The 21,913-nt window shown below is 39.8% G+C and overlaps 1 pseudogene; it reads left to right on the forward strand.

The window, feature by feature from the left end:
* Nucleotides 1-13,834: 13,834 nt before the first annotated feature.
* LOC148690105 (receptor-like protein 51) lies at nt 13,835-14,532 on the forward strand (annotated as a pseudogene).
* Nucleotides 14,533-21,913: the final 7,381 nt, after the last annotated feature.

Below are 21,913 nucleotides of genomic sequence, written 5' to 3' on the forward strand. Positions count from 1 at the left end.
GCAATGCCAGCACGAGATCTTCGGCTTGGAAAGACCTTGGGCGGACTTTCTTGTTGAATGCCTTGGATAACCGTGCTTGGTAGCATTCCAAGTGTTGTTGAGCTTCGAGCCTTCTCTCATCCAGCGCTTCCAACTCCTGAAGGCGCAACTTTGCATTTTCTTCATCAGTCAAGCCTTCTTGTATAGCCATCCTTAGTGAGGGAATTTGACTTTCGAGCGGTAGAACAGCTTCTACGCCATATACGAGAGAATAAGGTGTAGCTTGGGTAGGAGTCCTATATGTAGTCTTATATGCCCAAAGTGTTTCACTTATTCTTTCATGTCAATCTCTCTTTGTTCGGCCGATTACCTTTTTCAGGAGGTTGCACAGCGTCTTGTTGAATGCTTCCGCGAGGCCGTTGGCCGGAGCATGATACATGGAAGACTTGTGCTGCTTGAACTTGTATTTGTCGCAAAGCTCGTCCACAAGTCGGTTGGAGAACTGCTTTCCGTTGTCAGTGATAATGTAGCGAGGCACCCCATATCGGTGGATGATATGCTCCTTGATGAAACGAACAACAGTTTCCTTTTTTACTTCCCTTAAAAGGATGGCTTCAGCCCACTTGGAGAAGTAATCTGTTGCAGCTAGGATGTAAGCTTCCCCTGCAGATGACTTTGGCGTAATTGGTCCTACAACGTCCAATCCCCATGCGTCGAACGGCCATGAAGCAACTGTAGGGTGTAATGGTTCAAGCGGTTGATGTATGAAGTTGGCGTGGAATTGGCAGGCTTGGCACCTTTTGGCGTGTTCCAGGCAATCCTTCACCATGCTCGGCCAGTAGTAACCCATTCTTTTAAGCTGGAAATGTAGCTTTGGTCCAGACTGATGTGCCCCACGCACACCTGAATGTGCTTCTTCCATGGCTAGATTAACTTCTTCCTCACCAAGGCATCTCAGGAGCACTCCTTCAAGAGAGCGTCGATAGAGTGTTCCTTTGTAGTAAAGGAAGCGAGGTGCTCGTCGACGTATTTCGGAACGGTGTCTGAGATCATCTGGAAGCTTTCCGTGCTCTAAGTAGTCGATCGGCGGCTGTCTCCACTCTTCAACATCGACTGGAAGTACTGAGATGACATTTGTATCATCTAGTGACATTTCATTAACGAGTGGAATCACCCATCTTTGGCAAACTGGCACGTCTGCAACTTCATCTTTTCCTAGTGTCATACTCGAGGCTAGATTGGCGAGAGCGTCTGCCATTTGATTTTCCTTTCTTGGCACATGTTCTAGTGTCACAGCTTCGAACTTTTGTAGCAGTTGGGTCGCTAGCCGGAAGTATGGGACGAGATCATCTTTCCTCGCCTCATATTCAGTTAAGAGTTGATTGATTATGAGCTTGGAATCGCCATATACCTCAAGAGCTATGATTTCCATGTTGATCGCCATTTGGAGCCCGATGATCAATGCTTGGTACTCAGCAACATTGTTGGAGCATAGCTCATTCAGTTGGAAGGAGTAAGGTAGTATTTGCCTTTGTGGCGACATGAATACTACTCCTGCCCCCGCTCCGTCTGCTCGTGCGGATCTGTCGAAGAACATCGTCCATGTTGGGAAGATGTCGATGTAGAACACCTCCTCGTCAGGCAAGTAGTGTTTGGTGCTGTTTGCAGTTTCAGCTCGTGCAGGCAAGGAGCGTTTTGATGCCGTTTGCAGTTTCAGCTCGTGCAGGCAAGGAGCGTTTTGGTGCCGTTTGCAGTTTCAGCTCGTGCAGGCAAGGAGCGTTTGGTGTCACCTTTTAGGCTCGTGCGAACGAGGAGCTTGTGGACAAGATGGTTGCTGCTTGTCCAATTTCTTCGAAGCGATTTTCGAAAGGCATTCCTCACAATCTTCATAGCAATGAGCCTTGATCGAGAAATTGAATAAGTCTTCGATGAAGAAGAGATCGCGCATGAACGATCTTTGTGTTGAAATTTTCTTATCTTCAATATTTTCACATTGCTTTGGAGGTTGGCGAAAGCTGTTTTCCCTCCTTTCTGATTGGTGCACTTGTGGAGAAGACATATGTTTCTCGTGCAGTTTCTTCGGAGTGACATGAGTCCATCCTTCAATTTCACTTGACTTGGAGCATGCCCCCAACAGTCGAGGTGAAGACTTTGAGTCGAAAGAGCCAGAAGTGACATCTTTCTTAGGGATTTCATCTTCAGTGCCGTCCTCTTGGGTTTGTTGGCATGAAGATTTGCCAGTGTGGACGATGATGCGCCTCCTTACTTTCAGTGGTCCTTTTGTGTCGACCTCTAGGATTGCTTGGCGCTTCATCCTTGAAGGAATCAAGCTTCGAACGTCGCCTTTTTCTGCTAACCCATCGAACTTTTCTTCCTTTGGTGTTGTCTTCCTCTTTCCAAAAGGCTTCTCATTATCTTCAAATCTTTCCGAAGCTGATTGTCGCAGAGGAGAGATAGCTGTGTTGCTTTGTTTCTTAGGCTTTAACAACCTTTCAAAAATAGAGCTTTGGGATGTTGGCGCGTTAAGCATCTTGAAGACAGAGGTTCGGCCTTGACTACCAATGCGATTAAGCACTGAAATTCTGGACCTTGAATGGCTCATCCTATCGAAGACCGACGTCCGAGGGGCGGGTTTAGGCTCTTTTTGGTCTTGTTCAATGCTCACGCTGATGTGTTGAGCGCTAGCTTTCTTTACTTTGCTTGAAATCTTCACGGGTGTATTTGGTGTGAAGCCAAGTCCAGCTTTGTTGTTGTCAACTCCGTAATCATGCTCCTTCAACTTCTTTTGAGTCTCGGTGAGGTCACGATCTTTGTCATTGACGGTGTTTGAAACCTTCTTTCCAAGATTTGAAGAGGAAGCAAAGTCATGCCTAGCCTTTGACATGAGTTCGTAGGCATTTGGGTTAAAGCCTTCTTCGGTCTTCTTAGTTGGAATAGAGCTTGGTTTCATTTTGAGGCCATGTTGTGCCTCCAGATGGTTGATGAGTCCGGCGGTTTGCAAGTTTTTCTCCTCTGCAGTCCGTGTGAGCTTTGCGATTGCTTCATTCATCTGAGCTAGCTGCTCCTCGATTGAAGTTATTCCAGTGGTCATGAATTGCATGGTTGTACTGCCGCTCGAATCAGCGTCGGAGAGTAGGGACTCTGAGTATTTCCTCAGGCTTTCCCCTCTTGATGCCCTTAGCGAGGCTAGGGTGATCACAGGCTCGTGCCTCAGGTGCTCTTGTTCCTTTGACAGAGTTAATGCAGGGGCGGAAGCCGCGGCAAAAAGAGCTCTTGCCTTACTTCGGGTTATGGTGCCCGAAATATCACCACTTGCGGCGATGATGTTCTTATTCTTTGCTTTGATTGCAGGAACAACTTGATCCTTTCTTGATGCCATTTGCGTTTTTCGATGATTTGAGGATAGAGATGAGAGGTAGAGATGTCCCACTGGGCGTGCCAAATTTGTGAACACGAAAGTTTCTTTGAAACAAGAAACCAGAATAACGTGTACAAAATAATATTTTTGTGTTTATGATTTTGGGGTTACGATCTCTCTCAAATTTGGTCCTCTGATTCTATCTTCGTAGGGTGTAGGTTTGTGGATGAGTTGTTGATCCAAAGGGTCGTCGGGGCTTGATCTAAGGATGAACAGTTGATGAACGGATCTTCAAGGGGCGTTGGGCTTGATCTTGAAGAATGGGTGTATGGATTTCTTCAAGGGGCTTTTGGGCTTGATCTTGAAGGTTGATGGATGAGCAGATCTTCAAGGGCTTTTGGGCTTAGTCTTGAAGAACGATTGGATGTGTGAATTTGTTTGTGCTGTTGATCCAAGGGGCCGTTGGGGCTTGATCTTAGGATGAACGATGAACACTTTCTTCAAGGGCCGTCGGGGCTTGATCTTGAATAATGGTTGTGTGGATTTCTTCAAGGGCTTTTGGGCTTGATCTTGAAGGTTGATGGATGAGCGGATCTTCAAGGGCTTTTGGGCTTAATCTTGAAGAACGATTGGATGTGTGGATTTGTTTGTGCTGTTGATCCAAGGGGCCGTTGGGGCTTGATCTTAGGATGAACGATGAACACTTTCTTCAAGGGTCGTCGGGGCTTGATCTTGAATAATGGTTGTGTGGATTTCTTCAAGGGCTTTTGGGCTTGATCTTGAAGGTTGATGGATGAGCGGATCTTCAAGGGCTTTTGGGCTTAATCTTGAAGAACGATTGGATGTGTGGATTTGTTGAGGTTGTTGATCCAAAGGGCCGTTGGGGGCTTATGCTTAGGATGAACGATGAACACTTTCTTCAAGGGCCGTCGGGGCTTGATCTTGAATAATGGTTGTGTGGATTTCTTCAAGGGCTTTTGGGCTTGATCTTGAAGAATGATTTGACGAAGAAACGAAGAGTGCTTTCTTGATCCTTCGGGATTTTCTTGAGAGCTTTAGAACTTTAAGGCTTCAAGGTTTTGGTGTGTAGAGAAATGTATTTGTGAATTGGTTTTGGTGTGTGTTGGCTTTTCTTGGGAATTTGGATGGTTGGAAGCTTTGGAGTTTCAAAGCTTCAAGGATTTGGGGAATTCTCTTCCAATTTGGGAGTAGAGAAATGTATTTGTGAATTGGTTGATGCTTGATACCTTGATGGAGAAGCCTATTTATAGGCTTTGAGAATGAATCACCACCACAAAATATTTTTTTCCTTTCCAAGCACCATTGCCTAATTTTCCCACTTAATGCAATATTGAAATTGAAGTGGTGTAACTTATGGCCTAATTTCCCACTTAATACCATTTTAAACTTGAAGTGGTCTAACTTATGGCCTAATTTCCCACTTAATACCATTTTAAACTTGAAGTGGTCTAACTTATGGCCTAATTTCCCACTTAACACCATTTTAAACTTGAAATGTGTATGCTTTGTCATTGCCCAAATGAGAAAAACTTGCTTTGATCCGTAATGGATTGAAGTGTGCTTGCCTTGTCATTGCCCAACATGAGAAGAAAAACTTGTTTTGATCCTCAATGGATTGAAATATACTTGCCTTGTCATTGCCCAAAATGAGAAGAAAAACTTGTTTAATCCTTCAAGGGTATTTCTTCCTATTTTGTTGAGTCACACGCCATGTGTACAATTTGTACAACACGTGGCGTATGCCATGTATGCCTTGACACGTCAAAACTTTAATGCATTGGTGAACATTTGTTTTACTGAAATTTCGATGTCTACAAGCATAACCAACAAGGCGAGAATTGACTTGAGATAAAGGGGTCGATGATCCGTAGGGATAGAACAAGCCCTAATCCGTAGTACCCTTAAGGTAGTAGAAGTTGTCTTTAACACCAGTCCAGTGTTTGCGTGTTGGTGCATTACTATATCTTGCCAAAAGATTAACGACAAATGAGTTGTCAGGTCTAGTGCATGGAGCTAAGTACAATAAACCGCATATCACACTTAGATAAGGAGCTTCAGTCTCCAAAATCTCTTCATCATCCACATTCCGACGAAAAGGATCTCGTTTGCATCTAATGATCGAACGACCATAGGAGTACTCGAAGGCTTCGCTTTATCCTCATTAAAGCGGCGCAACACCTTCTAGTGTAGTTCGATTGATGTACGAAGATTCCATCTGAACAATGCTCTATCTCGAGACCAAGACTGTATCGAGTCTTTCCTCGATCTTTCATCTCAAATTCTCACTTCAAGTGTGCGGCAGTTCTCGCGAGCTCTTTAGGAGTTCCGATGACATTCATGTCATCGACATAAACTGCAACTATCGCAAAACTGGAATATGACTTCTTAATGAACACACAAGAGCATAGTTTGCTGTTCACGTATCCCTGACTAGTCAAATACTCACTCAAACAGTTATACTACATTCTTCCGGATTGCTTTAAACTGTAAAGTAAACGCCTTAGCCGAATTGAGAGTGTGTTCTGAGGTTTGGAAATATTTGATCTAGTCAATGTAAGTCTTTTAGGAACTTTCATATAAATTTCCTTATCAAGATCCCCATAAAGATACGTAATTACTACGTACATCGGCTGCATACTCAGTTTTTCAGAAACTACCAAACTGATAAGGTATCGAAAAGTAATCACATCCATAACGGGTGAATAAATTTCATCATAGTCAATCTCAAAGCATTGTGAGAAGCCTTGCGAAACAAGGCGAGCTTTGTAACGCACAATTTTGTTCTTCTCATTACGCTTCCGAACGAAAACCTATTTGTAGCCAACGGGCTGCACATGCGGAGAAGTAGGAGTTACAAGTCTAAACACTTTACGTTTCACAAGTGAGTCGAGTTCGACTTAGATTGCTTGTTTCCAGTTTGACCAATCAGTTCTATGTCAACATTCATCAACAGAACGGAGTTCAATGTCCTCACTCAACATGATCTCAATAGCTACTGCATATGCTAATGCATCGTTGACAATCATCTCATTTCTACACAAAACATCATCCAAGCTAGCATAATGAACCGAAATCTCATGATTCTCAGGAGGTGGATTCGTCTTTTCAAGGACGCTTCCGTGATCTAAAATTTCCTCACAAGTTGGATAGAATGAGTAAGCAACATTTGGATTCATGGCAGGCTCTTCAGGTCCCTGTGTTGTGGGTTTTCTCTTCTAGAGGTGTGAATCCTTTAAACAAAGTGGTCTCCCATGCTTATGTGTAGGGGCAAATGATTGGCTAGCCGCTAATGTACGTGGATCGACAAAAATGACATCCCAGACCTCCAGGAGGGAAGTCCATTGTACATTTGATACATCCATTTTTGCAGGCACATTCGCAGCTGGAATATGTGATCTTGTCACTCGCGCTAGATCGGTGAAAGCATCTGGCATGCTCTGAGCTATGCTCTAAAGATCTAATATGCGTTGCACTTCAATTTCAGACTAAGCAATGTGAGGTTCTAAATGAAACAAAGTGGGAGCCGTCCACGATAATTTGCGTCGTTCATCAAGAATGTTGACATTCTCATCTCCCCCTAAGGACGGGAATACTGTCTCATAGAAGTGACAATCCGTGAAACGAGCGGTAAACAGATCTTCTATCAAAGGTTTTAAATAACGAATAATCAAAGGAGAATCATATCCAACATAGATTCCCATCCTTCGATGAGACACCATTTTTGTACGTAAGGGTGGCGAAATTGGCACATAGACCACGCAACCAAAATCGTACAGATGCGATATATCGAGTTTGATATTCAAAAGGTTGCACATATGATATCAGTTTACCAGTTGTTGGGATACTATCTTTTATAAATTGGTTTGACAAATGGAATTCAGTTGGAGATTTCTATTTTCCTAAAACAACAACCATACTTTTATGCTATTTGAAATGAAGCATTCTATTGCATACTACAAAGAGTTTAATATACGAACTTTTACATATCATTCATAATACTAACGGATTAGTGCTTTTATCTAATATATAGCTTGGCTGAAGTATTTTAATGTACTTATGTATTTTGAACTATACCTTTGCTTATTTTATAAAAGTATTCTAGTTCAAAAGTTCCTTCACTGATGACCATGCTGTTATAAATTAACATAATGGCTTTTGAATTAGTAGTGTGTAATTAGCAAGCTTAAGCATGCTGACTAGGATTAAAGTTCATGTCATGTTTTTTAGTAATTGCTTACACTTGTGGATAGGAGTTGCTGAAGGTAGACTCTTGTAGTAGAGAGTCAGAGCTATGCTTTGGAATCCAGATAGGGGAAATAAGGCAAACCTTTACATAGATTGATTCTATTAAATTTCATGAAATACTATATTCGTTTTGGTTGTTTAATGTGATTTGATGTTATTTGGCTAATTGCTTCAGTTAAGTGTTTACTTGTTACTGGTTATGGAATTATTGCTGGAATGCTATTCGTTGAGAATATACTATGATACGAAAGATGAAATGACATTATTTGTGCGTCATCATGTTGATGTGGTTGGAATTTCAGTATTCATATTGGAAGTATGGAAATGAGGGTAGTTGGAAATGATCTTTTATGTAGTTGAATCTATTCATTGTGAAACCAGTTCCAGGCGAGCCCGATGTGCACAGTAGAATATGATATCAACGAGAACTGTCGATGTGGGTGATTTGTGCTGGAGATCAATAAATTAGATAAGATGACTAGCAAAAGGGGTTTATGAACTTGGGATATCATATGGGGGTTAGTTTCTATAATAGAACATTCGAACCACCTCTGCAGGGATAAAATGCATGGTATGGGACGTGCAGGTCTGCGTGTTTTATTAAATAAATTAGCAAGGGTAATTGAAGAGGTTGCATTGCATTCATGCATTATTAGCAAGAATGATTTGATATTTGGCGATATGATTTCATGACACTTAATTTAATATTGTCAATTATTGTGATAAGGTTATGTCTCTACTGGGCTGTTGAAGCTCACCCCTCTATTGTTATGCAAGTTTAAGAACTAAACAGTCAAGAAGGGTAGACGGGATGAGATCGGATTAAGTGTGAGGATAGAATTTTGTATTTATTTATTTTAGTCTTGTAAAGAATTATCGATTTCTTGCTATAAGAGGAATTTCATATTTTTCCACCTAGTTTTAGTTTCCTTTTATTTAATTTTATTTTTAGTTTGCGCGCCAGATTTGGGTTCGAGATTTTTCTATTGACCCCGGGTCCGAGGCGTGAGAGAATAATATAAAAGCATAGGGATTAGACACCCTTGGAAAAGTTGTGTTACCAATTAAATAGTCAGTTTAAAAGAGCTGGAGCATTTCTGTTTTGTGGTATTAGTTTTGTTAAGTCTTTTGTTTCGACTTGAATTTATTTGACTGAGAGACTAGTAGGTCTAGTTAGGGGGTAGTAATATGGGTTGTTAGGTCTTAACGTGGTTGGAAGTGTCATTGTTTGCTTTACTGTTGTGATGTTGAAATTTTATTCGGCTTATGTGGTACATATTACTTGTGTTGTGACTACTCACCAGTGTGTCCAACCATACTATAGTTTTCCGAACTGCCGAGTGATAGACATGGTTTTGGTTTAGAATTGAATTGAAATGTTGGGATGATTGTAAAAGCAAAAGCTGGCAATATGCGTAATATTCTACCTACTTAAGTAGTTGACCCCTACTGCGTTCAAATGAGTGAGTAAGCTATCTGTTAGCTTGAGTTCGTGCTAATTAAGTTGGAAGCTGGAATGGGGTTGCCACAAGGTGGAATAGGTGTCACACCACTAAACCCAAAGCCATTTGGTTTTACACGTTGCTCTTTGTAGGAAAGATCTTATTTAGTTCTGGTAAGTCTATCCATTCCACTTCCGCATTTCCCCTAGTATAAATAAAAACCAGGGTTTCAACTGCATACTAAACTCAGAAAACAGAGAGAGAGGTTTCATCGAAATCTATGGCGTCTAAATCATGAAAAAAAAATCACGAATACATATGTCGTAAACCTGTAGCTCACAAAGCTTTGGTAATTATTTTCATATCCCCTGTATTTTGTTAGTGGCTATACTATGACTTTCTTAATATGTTGTTAATGTTATGCAGTATTGTGATTGACAACTTAATTTGTACAAATGTTTCTTTCCACATCTTAATCCGTTTGGTTTTATGCACTACATATTTGAGGTGGCCGTTTTCATACGAAAGCTGAAAGGGATGTGTGATATCAGTTGATATACCAACTGATTCATTTTAAAAAGAAAATCTATTTTGACATAATACCCTTGATAAGTTTATGACATATCCCCAGTTTTCCCTTACATTTTCTATTGCTATTTTCATGTCTATCTATCATGTTGCGTTTAATTTTATATAATAGTTTATCTATCAGGGCTTTGTGAGCTTCCATGTTAGTTATCAAGCTACATACATTTATACTATATATGGTTTCAATTATATATGAAGTAAGCATGTATTTAGTGCTGGAAATGATTATATATGTTGGATATACATACATATGCATGTACGTATATATACATATGTGTTTCATTAGAGGCATTTTTATACTAATGTTCCTTTTGTTATGAGTATGTTGTTTTAGATTAACCAAAATCACTTTTGAATTGAGTGATGTACTTCATTTCACTGGTTGATTACCATTGTTTCCGTCATGTTAGTTCGTTGGGATTCAACCAATTAGCTGGAGTACGAGATTACCAATCATCATTGTCTTTAGGTAGTGCATGGTGTTCAATGATCTCATGAATCCTATGGTGGTGGTTACCAATTAAACCATATCTTGAGATAAAGTGTATGAATACTCGTACTAATCTGTTTGCTTGGTTCGCAAACATCACCTTTCTTATGAGAAACCTTTAGGCATGGAATATCTTGAAGTTTTTGGTTGAAGATTGTCCTAGAATTGAGAGTTAAAGGTTGTCTAAAATACAAGTGACTCTCTTAAATGTAGGTTCAAAGTCAAAGTTTGGACTACTGGAAGTAGTCATTTATTTGATAAAGTTTCGGAGAAGAAACAAATTCACATGTGATCCCTGTTATTCATTGAATTTTCATGGATTAATTCTATGGTTGTGATTGGGGCACAAGTTTCTGTTAGGGTCCATTAGATGAATGTGGAGTAATTCTATGTTTGCATAGTTTTGCAAACACCACATCTCTTTCAGAAAAGACTTAGTCGGGAACCGTCCTAAATTTATAAGATGGGGGATGTCTTAGAACTTTGATGTAAGAGACTCTCTTAGACAGGAGTTTAAAATTAAGGTTTGGATTTACTGAAGTATTTATTAGTTAGATTATGTTACGGAGAGGAAACCAACTCACATGTGACTCACTTCTACTCGGAAAGGTAATGGTTAAGTGACATTCTCATTCCTACACGAGTTGGCATTATATACATGGTGATTCATTCCTATACAACTGGGGTTGTATAATGAACTACTGAAATGTCATTCCTACACAATTTTGGATTGTGTGATGAGCATATTATATTTCATTCCTACGCAACTTTTGGTTGTGTGATGAATCTATTGAACTTTATTCCTACACAATTATTGGTTGTGTGATAAGTTTGATAAATTTCATTCCTACATAGCTTTGGGCTATGTGATAAATTTGACAAAGAACTTCATTCCTACATGACTTACGGTTGTGTGATGAAACTACTGATCCTCATTCCTATATAGCTTCAGGCTATATAATGAGGAAAACGAAGTCACGAATATCGTGTGGTGAGAATAAAAGAATTAAATAGTGAAGCTGAGTGATGAGTCACATTTCTGAATGTTGTTATACTAGGAAGCCATTAGGGATACTACTTGAAGTACTATTTCGTTTGGAAACTACATTTAGATCAAGGAAATGGATTCAGTGTGTCATGAATATGTCTTCAGATGAAAATCATGACAATGGTACTTGGTTTGTAGTGCGCCATGAATATGTTTTTTGATGAAGATCATGGCAATGGCTTTCTCATAATGGCTTTCTCAGCTTCGCCAACCAAGTTATCCGTCTCATCTTCAATGGCAGGACGCAAATTCTTTGCAGTGAGGTGGAGCTTCACATCTTGAACCCACTTGGGGTAGTTTTTTCCGGAGACCTCCAAAGCGGTAAAGTCAAGTTTTTTCAAATTCGACATGTTCCTATCACAAAATAAATGGACAAGATGTGATTAGTGTAATGGAGAAAAAAAATTAATCCACTCACATAGGAGTAGAACATTCAGGTTCTAATAGACATGTATTGATTTAAATTTACATGAAAAACTTCGGGTTTTCATGAGTGATGTTTTTAAGGAAAACTTCAAGTTTTCAAATAAGGCATGTTTCTAGAAACTTAAGGTTTCGAAATAATTATGAAATTTAGGTTCATATGTTCCTGTAGGAAAACGCAAATATATATACAGAAATATGCAACAAGAAAAGATGCAAATAGAACTTCAGGTCTATAATTATAATTGAATTAATTATTTGGACTTCAGCCAAATTTAGAGTGTGGGCGAAAAAAATATAAAACCCAAATTGTGTAAAAAAACAATTAAGCTTAAGGCCCAAAAACATGGGCCAAAGCCCATGGGTGGGTTGAGCAGATTAAAAATGTGCGGCCTAGGCCTAAAAAATGGGCTAGGTTAAATAGGTATGGGCGGTTGACCCAAAAAATGGGCTAGATCCAAGAAAGCCCGTGAAAAGGGCACAGATCTGGTGTGGCATCGTGCATGGGGACACTGAAGCCAAGTAGACTGGTGTTGCGAGTTAGGTCGAGCCAAGGCAGTGGGTCGCTGCAGGCGAGCCCAAAAAAAAATTACTTTTTTTCAATTTAGGCCGAGTATAGGGTCGGGTTGGGCTTCCAGTAGCGAGCCCCAAAAAAAAATTCTTTTTTTTTTTTCAGCCCGAGTCAATGCCAAGCCCAAAAACTAGGGTCGGGCTTAGACTAAGAAATCCTAGCAAAGCTAGGGATTTTCGCTGGAGACTAGTGCCACCACTGCAGATGGCCAAATCTTGGACAGGGAAACTCAGGGTTACCCTTTTGGGTGTTTTCGACCATGATTACGAACGGAGATTGTGAAATCGCAACGATTCAACCAAAAACCCTAGAATTTAAAATCGGGATTTCAAAATATCCGATGAGATTCAAAGGAATCTCAGTCAATCTACGTCGGTGGACGAGCTTCAAGTCGTCAGGACGGTAACCCAAGGTCAAGGTTGGGCTGTAGGCCCACATGTGATGGTGGAGGCGCCATTGATGGCATCGGGTTTGTTTATGGGTTTCAGACTAGAAGTCCATGGCTCCGGCTTCGTGGACACACGACACGGCTCAACAACACAAGCTGGAAGCTTAGGCTAGCAGCTCGGGTTTACGACTCAGGTCATGGGTTCGAAGAACCCTAAAAGTTTTCGATTTTTTTCTTTTTTTTTCAATTAATTCAAGGCATATATAATTTTAATTAATGAACATATATTTGATGCAATTCATGGCAATATCAAATTCACATAATTCAACAATTATGGATATAAGGCATACACAATTTATGTAGAATCTAAAATTAAAAAAATGTGAAGTTGGGTCATGCATTATGGTGAATGTTCATGCTATCAGGGCTACAAAAATATCGAGATAAAACTATTGTTTTGGAAGAACCTGATTGTGTGATCATATTGGTGAACAGGTTTGATGCAAAAAACTTCCACGTCATATTCTTAAGCGTAACGGTAGGAGCGTGCTGATAATGTGTTGTGGCCTATATTTAACTGACAAGGGAAGGGGGCTGGTGGCACAGAGAGAGAATAGAGAGAGAGAGAGATTTTGTTGTAGGGTTGTGTAGAAGAATGTGTATTATCACCCTTACGCAGTGCCTTTATTTATAGTAATAAGAGAGAGAAGAAATCCTTCTCCTCCAAGGAATACAAGGCCATATAGAAAATAATAACTAGAATCAAATCTAATCTAGGATTTGCACAATCACACTTAAATAAGAAGTTTATAACACATATTATATAGGGTAAATTACATTTTACCCTCTCATGTTTGAAGTCGATTTCAATTCCTTACAACATCTTTAAAACATTTCAATTTTATACCTAAAATGTGATTTAGTTGCAATTTCATACAATCCGTTACATAATCTGTTAGAATGGCTATTAAGTGATGATGTGTCAGATATGGAACCTAGCTTTTAATGAAGTGGATGTCAAATTTGCACCACATGGATAAAAAAATTATCAAATATAACAAATTATTATTATTTGAAATATTTAATAAATAATTAAAATGTCTTAAAAAAAAAAACAAAAAAAAATCAAACCCACCCCACCCCTACACTCGACCCCTCTTCTCTCTGATCAACTCCTCATCCGCTCCTCCACCATCCCCACACCTTTTCTCCCTCTAATTAACCTCATCTTCCGTAACCACCAAGAACATGCCTCTCCATCACCATTAACCCTCGACACAACACCGCCACCTCATTTCCCTCTGCCTCACCAACTGCTCCAATGATGTCGCCCTTTCCTTCACTGCCCTCAAATCCCTTTCCACCCTCCAATCCCTCTAGTTCCTCAATTGCCCCATTGCTTAAATCCGCTTCCCCGCCAACCTCATCGCCTCCCTCCACTCCTTCACCTGCATCAACTCCCTCCACCGCCTCAACGTTGTCTAGCTCGTTCGCCTCCAAAACCTCACCGTCTCCAACATGCAAGTCAAGGCCTCCGAACCTTTCATCATCCTCGGAAACTTGAAGAAGCTCAGGTCAATCACCATCTCCCATGCCAATTTAACCGGCAGCATTCCGAAACACATGAATTTAAACCTTACCCACATCGATTTTTCCAGCAATAAGCTTCGGGGGAAGATACCCAGTTCCCTCACACTCCTCGAAACCTCGAAACCTTAAACCTTTCCTCCAATTCCATCAATGGCAAAATACCCACTTCGTTCGGGGACCTAATTTTGCTAAAGAGCGTGTCTTTGTCCTCAAATTCTTTATCTGGCGCCATCCCGAAGTCGATTTCAACAATCCCAGACTTAGTTCATCTGGAGGCAGGGATTTGCAATGTGTTGGTGCGTGGTGAGGGAGGGAGGAAGTTTAGGGAGTCTCGTGCAATGTGTGAGATTTGCAAGGAGGAAGAGGTAGCACGAGGAAGAAGAGGTTGAAGTCTATAGGGCGATAGAAGAAGCTTCCCAAACATATGGGATTATTGATTGCAAACAAGCACAAAGAAGATGGGATGGAGTAGAGGAAGAGATGTGGTTATTGGGCTATGCTTTGCCCATATAGTTGAGGAGAGAGAGTGGTGCAAGAGAAAGAGTGTTAGGGGGTCGGAGGGGGGCACGAGTAGGGATTCTGGGGAAGAAGGGGATCTGGGTTTATTTATTTATTTATTTTTTTTAGGTAAATAAGTTTTCTTTAAATAATTATTTTAATATTTTAGGGGATGGTGAACCTCATCACATTGAGCAAGAAAGTTTGAAATTCGTTTCCAAGCAAGGCACGCCAACAAGGTGCAGGGGATGGTGAACCTCATCACAGAATTCACTTTGGCTTCTAGAGGAAATGACATGCCAGAAACCTGAACCATTTCCCCAGGCAGGACGGTCGCTAGAAATACAGTGCATGAATGGGTCGTCTAAGAGCAACTCCACCCCTAAAGACTTTGCGCCAGCACCCAGCCTATTTATCCACTTCAGTGAACAGTAATAGGCCAAAGCATCTCCACCCCAAAAAAAATGTGCTGGCACCCAGTCTAAAAATGCGCTGGCACAAACGATCTCCACCCCTACAAAATGCGCTGGCACCCAGTCCATTTAAAATATTAAATAATTTTTTTATAAAATAATAAATTTAAAAAATAGTTTTAATTTCAGATAGGATTTTTAACCAATCTCATCACGCCACGTGTCATTATCCGAACGTACTATTTTGTGAATAGATTTCCGCTAAGATTTTCAACCAATCCCGACAACCCACGTGTCACTTCCTGTTTACAATAATTTAGGCAAGATTTCGATAAGATTTTCAACCAATCTTGTCAGGCCACGTGTCATTATCCGAACGTACTATTTTGTAGATAGATTTCTGATAAGATTTTCAATCAATCCCGACACGCCACGTGTTACTTCCTGTTTACAATAATTTAGCTAAGATTTCGATAAGATTTTCAACCAATCACATAGTGCCACGTGGCATTGTCCAGAACCTCATCTTCTCTTTTTTTGTCCATATAAACCCTACATCCCTACATCCATCCTCACACTAAACTCAATCCTTTTTTTTAGCTCAGAATTCTTCTTTATCGTTTTCAAATCTTGAGTTCTTACAATGTCTTCTTCAAGGAGAGTGTATAAACAGTTGCAAGAGCAGCAGAAAAGGTTGTTGGTACAACAAGAAGAATTGGTCAATCTTGACGAAGGTAGAGGTGGAGATGAGGCTTTCGCAATGGAGGAGGATAAGGATGATCACCATAGAAGGCGGAGGGAGGCTTTCGCAATGGAGGAGGATAAGGATGATCACCATAGAAGGCGGAGGGCCTCACATTCCTAACGTATCATGGAAGCTGTGGGTCAGATAGCCAAACCCAGACATGCGGCTAGCATCGATAGAAGAAGGGAAAGACGAGGTAAAGATCTCTTGGAAGATTATTTTATTCCCAACAGCGTTTTCCCTGATCATGTTTTTAGACGTCGTTTTAGAATGCAATGAAGTTTGTTCGATAAAATCATGAGTGCTGTTTGCAACCATGATCCATATTTTGTGCAAAAAGAGGATGCTTTTCATGTTCTAAGTCTTCTTCCTAAGCAAAAAATTATGGCTGCCTTGCAAATGCTTGCATATGGAGCATCTGCAGATCAAGTGGATGAGATCGCAAGGATGGGAAAAACAACAGTTCTGGAGTCCCTGATGCGGTTTTGCTCTGCAATTGAAGCCCTCTACACCAATGAGTACCTTCGGAAACCCACGCCAAGGGACATGCGAAGGCTTCTGAGGAAGGGTGAGATGCGAGGCTTCCCTAGCATGATTGGAAGCATCGATTGCATGCACTGGACATGGAAAAACTGTCCAAGTGCGTGGCAAGAAGCTTATGGCGACAAAAAATGAGCCAAAAACATCATTTTGGAAGCGGTGGCTTCTTTTGATACATGGATTTGACATGCTTTTTTTGGTGTTCCAGGAGCTTAGAATGACCTAAATGTCCTTACCCAATCTCCAGTGTTTGACGAACTGCTACAAGGAAATGGGCCGAGATGCACATATTGGGTTAATGGTAATAAATACGATGGACCATACTACCTTGCAGATGGTATTTACCCAAGGTGGTCAACATTTGTCAAAACAGTGCAACATCCACAGAGTGAAAAAGAAAAACACTTCGCAAAGTGTCAAGAAGGGTGTAGGAATGATGTCGAGCGTTGTTTTGGTATCCTGCAAGCTCGTTGGGCGATTGTCAAGGCTGCAGCTAGAATGTTTGATGTCGAGGCTCTTCGATCCATCATGATGACGTGTATTATTCTCCACAACGTGATTGTTGAAGACGAGTATGATTATGACGCAGTCGATGAATACGAGCCGGATCCGATGAACAACTCAAGAACACAAATCTACTATGCTCATGACCAGACCGAAGATCCCGTGCAACACAAGCCGTTGGAACGGGATGGACGTTACAATGAATTGATCATTCAGCGGTACACTTCATTGCAAGAGCCATACTGGCACATAACCCGCCAAAATGACTTGATTGACCATCAGTGGGGATTGCACGAAGGCGAAGATAATTAAAATAAGGCTTGTGGTTGAAGAATGAAGCGTATTGTTTTTTAAGTAATCTTATTTAGTGTGTTTTTTTTTTTTTTTTAAGTTTATATGGTGAGGTTATGTAATTTTATTTGGTGTTTTTTTTTTTAAATGTTTATTTGGTGAGTTTATGTAATCTTATTCAAATATTTAAATAAAGTACAAAAATTACATAAGAAATTAAATAAAGTTCTAAAAATAAATAAGAAATTACATAAGAAATTAAATAAAGTTCTAAAAATGTTGAGAAATCACATAACAAATTAAATAAAGTAGTACAAATAAATACGAAATTGTACAAAGTCTGTGGAGTTAGGATATGTGGTGCTAGGATCTTGGTTGCTAGGATTTCTGTAGCTGGAACCCCCTTGACTTGTTTCGGCATCTCTTGCACGCCTCCTTCGCACGACATCTCTTTTTTCTGATGTCCAAAAATATTTTGAATTCGGAGACAGTCCTACTAGAGACTTGTTCATAGTGTCACGATCTGCTTGAGCCATCCTTTCTGCTCTAAGCATCTCATTCTCTCGACGAAGTGCTTCTCTAATCATCTCGTTCTCTTGATTAACTATTTCTCTTTGTCTCTCAACCGCCGCATCACGAGCCTCAGTAGCTGCTATTATTGCTGCCATAGCAGTAGCTTTTTCCTCATCTCTAGCCTTTTCCCATGCCATGTTCAGTTCACCTTGGCGAGCAAGTTCCTCCATATATTTAGTGTAGTCATTTTTGGAAGAACTACCTTTTTTCTTTGATGCCTTTTTACATTGAGGCCTGAGGGACCGACGAGTCGATTGGGTCTCCGGCACTTCTTCAGGCGTTGATGCGAGATTTATACGCACACAAATTAAACCCTCTTTTTGTCGATTTGTAGTATAAGTATAAGTAGGGATCGTTCTGGACCGGGGATTAGGAGGGATTGCAAATCTCTTGGAAACTGACTCAAAAACGTAAAATAAAGTTTAAAACACTAAGACAAACCAAAAACTCAAAATGCTTTAAAAACACAAACTAAATTGAATTCTAACTAAAATGAACATTAAAGCAAAAGGGGGATTGAGGTTTTTACGAAAATTGAAATAACGAAACAAGTTAATAAACTAGACAGAATGTAAATATGAAATTTATGGATGAATGCTAGCTAAGGGGTTCATCTCCATACATGTTACACTTGCATACAAGATTGATTCTCAGTTGGTCTTTCGATAAATTATGAAACTCAACGCCCCGGGTTAATTAGGTCCGCTTAAATTAACCGTCAAGTTTTCCTTAAGTTAATGAATTGGATGGGTTAGCGCAACGCAATTCACCACATTCTCCAAAAGTCCTTTACGTGAACAGCACAATAAAGATACGATCAAAGATCATTAAGCATTATGAAAACTATAAGTGTTGACGAGGCATTCGTTACTATGATGAGCATGAAACTCGTGCCAAGAATTCGTTTAACGCGATTGTTTATAAGCAACCTCCACTACTTGTGAATATAAGTTCATAACGATTAGGTGAAATTCACTTATATTCTAGCGTCATATTTATGCATGAAAATTAAGCGCGCATTCTTAATAAACATTCATAAATAAATTATCAATCAAACGGTTAAACAAATTGAATTCAAAACTTATGAAATTCCAACGAAAGGTAATCAAATCAAAATGCAAGTATAAACATTTATTTCGAATCACCCCCTAGCTAAAGGGGGGTTTATTTCCTCATAACTTTGAAATTAAAGAAACACCTAAACATTCCAACAACTCAAACTTGAATTGTATGAACGTTTAGGCACTCTTCTCTTCCATTCCTTATACGTACAAAACAAAGAGAATTAAAATGAAACATTGAAATCAAAGAATCGCCTAAACATTCCAACAACTCAAACTTGAATTGTATGAACGTTTAGGTCCTCTTCTCTTCCTCGTTGTTGTAGCATATGGTTCTAAGGATAGTTGGTTTGGGGGAATGGAAGTGTGGAATGGAGTGAGGAGTGATGGAAATGGAAAGATGGTTTTTGGATTACAAGGGAACTCACGGCAAAGAGAAGGAATGGAAGTGTTTGTGGTGTGTTGTGTATGAAAATGAGATGTTTTTGAATGAATGAATGCAAGGGTATTTATAGGAGTAGTGAAGGGAACATATGGCTATGTCATTTGTAGGTGAAGTAGGTGGATGTTGTAGGTGAAGTAGGTGGATGTTGTAGGTGAAGTGGATGTTGTAGGTGAAGTAGGTGGATGTTGTAGGTGAAGTAGGTGGATGATATGTTAAGTGATAAGTGATAAGTGATATGATATGTGGTTATGATATGATAAGTGGTTAAGTGGTGATGATAAGTGATAAGTGATTAAGTGATATGATATGTGGTGATGATAAGTGATAAGTGCATGTGGGTTAACTAATGAAGGAAATGCATGTGCAATGACAATGTGTTAGAATGGATGTGTGTTATGCATGGCATGATTGGGATTAGGAAAGGTTTAAATGTCCTAAAACTAAAGAGAACAAGGTTCCAACACTTTGGCTCCAATTAGGTCTTCAATTTCGTCCAACACTTTGGCTTCAAGCATAAGCTATCCGTCCTTAGCCCAAAAGTGCTCCAAAAGTCTCCAAAATGCATCTTTTTGCTCCTTTAGCCCTTTGGACCTACAAACACACGAAAATAGCTTAAAGTACTAAAATAACTAAAGAAACATAACGTAAATGCACGAGAACAAGCCATTTAAGTCGCATGAATATGCTCCTATCAGGCGTCCCTTCCGTGTCTTCAAATATGTTGGCTTCTTGTTCGGCCGTGTCTGCTTCTGGCGAACTGTGTAGACCCATACCGTGCATGACAACTTTTGGACCGGTTGCCACAATTTTGTATCTAGGGCAATCTTTGACAATTTGCCAACATTCCCATTTGTTGAATGATTTGTTACGGTTCTTTGCATTGTAGAATGCTTGTGCTTGTAGTGTCTATAAAAATGTGGGATAAGATAGTATTAAAAAATACGGGTGTAACACAAATAAATAAATTAAAATATTGATGGGCGTGGAATGCATATAAATTACATAAGAAATTAAATAAATTAAAATATTGATTTGGGTGGAATGCATATAAATAAATAAAAATATTGTTACCTGATCCGCTAAACTTGTCCCACTACGTAGATTACCAGAAGCATGAGAGATGGCATTTTTCCAACAAGTAAAGGATGCATTGAGTTTTTTCCAACGACCTTGAAGACCTTGACTAGATCTGGCATCTTTTCCATGTACATCGCAAAATGATTTCGTAATTTTACTCCACATTTCTCGCTTATCCATCTCATTACCTGTAATCGGGTCATGAGTAGTGTGAACCCAACATTCACACAACGTAACATCTTCAATGAGCTTTCACGAAGTCATTTTTCTCTCTCAAAGTGTACAAAATATTCAAATGTAGAAAGTGTAGAAAATATTGAAATGTGGTGTAAGGTGGAAGATAAGGGTTAGGTATTTATAGAAAAAATTAATTAATTTTTTTAAATTTTTCTGTATTTTTAAAAAAAAAATTCACAATTTTTAATAAATTTTAATGTTGTAATTCATTTGGACCGTTGGATTTGAAAAATAATCAAATCCAACAGCCAACCAGCTGCCACGTGGCCAACGGTCAAAATTCTGACCGTTGGGCCTTTTTTTTTTTTGGTGAAAAAAACGTGGACCGTTGATCTGTGATCAGACGATCCATTTTAAAAGTCAAATTTAAATTTTTTTTACCGTTGGAAATCCAATAGCCTACAAAAACTAGCCGTTGGAAATCCAACGACTCTGAGGAGGGCCACGTAACCCTCATCCGGGTAAACGCAAGTGGCCTGAGAAGCGGGCCCCGCCGCCTGCAACCTTGTCTCTTACTCGCACCCAGTCGCAAGTGTTGTGCACGCGCCAGCCAAATAGGCCGGCTTCTGGATCTGTCCGAAATGAGCTGGTCTGTTGCCTGGCTTGGGCTGGGTGCCAGACTGTTTTGCGGGTTGGAGCACTTGGACAGGGTGCTGGCCTGTGTTTTGGACAGGGTGTTGGGCAAGTCCACCTCCAGTGGAACTGCTCTAACAGGAACGGGAGCAAAGCTGGCCTTTTATTAGTCTCACCTAACGAAAAAATGATAGAAAAGAGTGAATGTATTAGCCGAGTGCTATTTAGCCTTGAGATCAATATATTATGAACATCATAGTGAATGAAGCCTAGTTTTGAAGGGCAAACCACTTATATCTCTAAGTCCATTTAATTTCAGTCCATATCCTAAGCCTACTAAGGGTTATTTAATCTAGTTTGTTAACCTTACAATTTTTAGCGTTAACAACTATCACATCCACAAACATACAAATACCACCAATAAAGATCTCTCGCAAAAACAATAGGCACCTACATTGGTCATCGTCGAAGAGTTAGACCACACAACAAACCTACACTGACGCCCACATTGGTCATCGCTAAGAGTGAGACCACTTAATTTCATCATAGAGGAGTGAGATTGATATAGTAATCGTTGAAAGACAGTACTGCATAACTCATTGCTCAAAGGCCAATACCACATCCAACCATCATAAAAGCAAGACCACAAGGTGAGCTAATTCCTCCACTTACAGAAAACGTATCTTCACAATCGAAATTTATAATCAGAACCGTTTATTTTCTTTATTTTTTTGTTTGGTAAATTCTTGATCTTCATTTGAAGATAATCTTTACAAAAATCATTTGAATCGATGATTATTTAGTTATTCAAAT

Source organism: Pyrus communis, chromosome 16 (assembly GCF_041283825.1).
Source record: "Pyrus communis isolate YQ-2024b chromosome 16, ASM4128382v1, whole genome shotgun sequence".
Classification (NCBI taxonomy): domain Eukaryota; kingdom Viridiplantae; phylum Streptophyta; class Magnoliopsida; order Rosales; family Rosaceae; genus Pyrus; species Pyrus communis.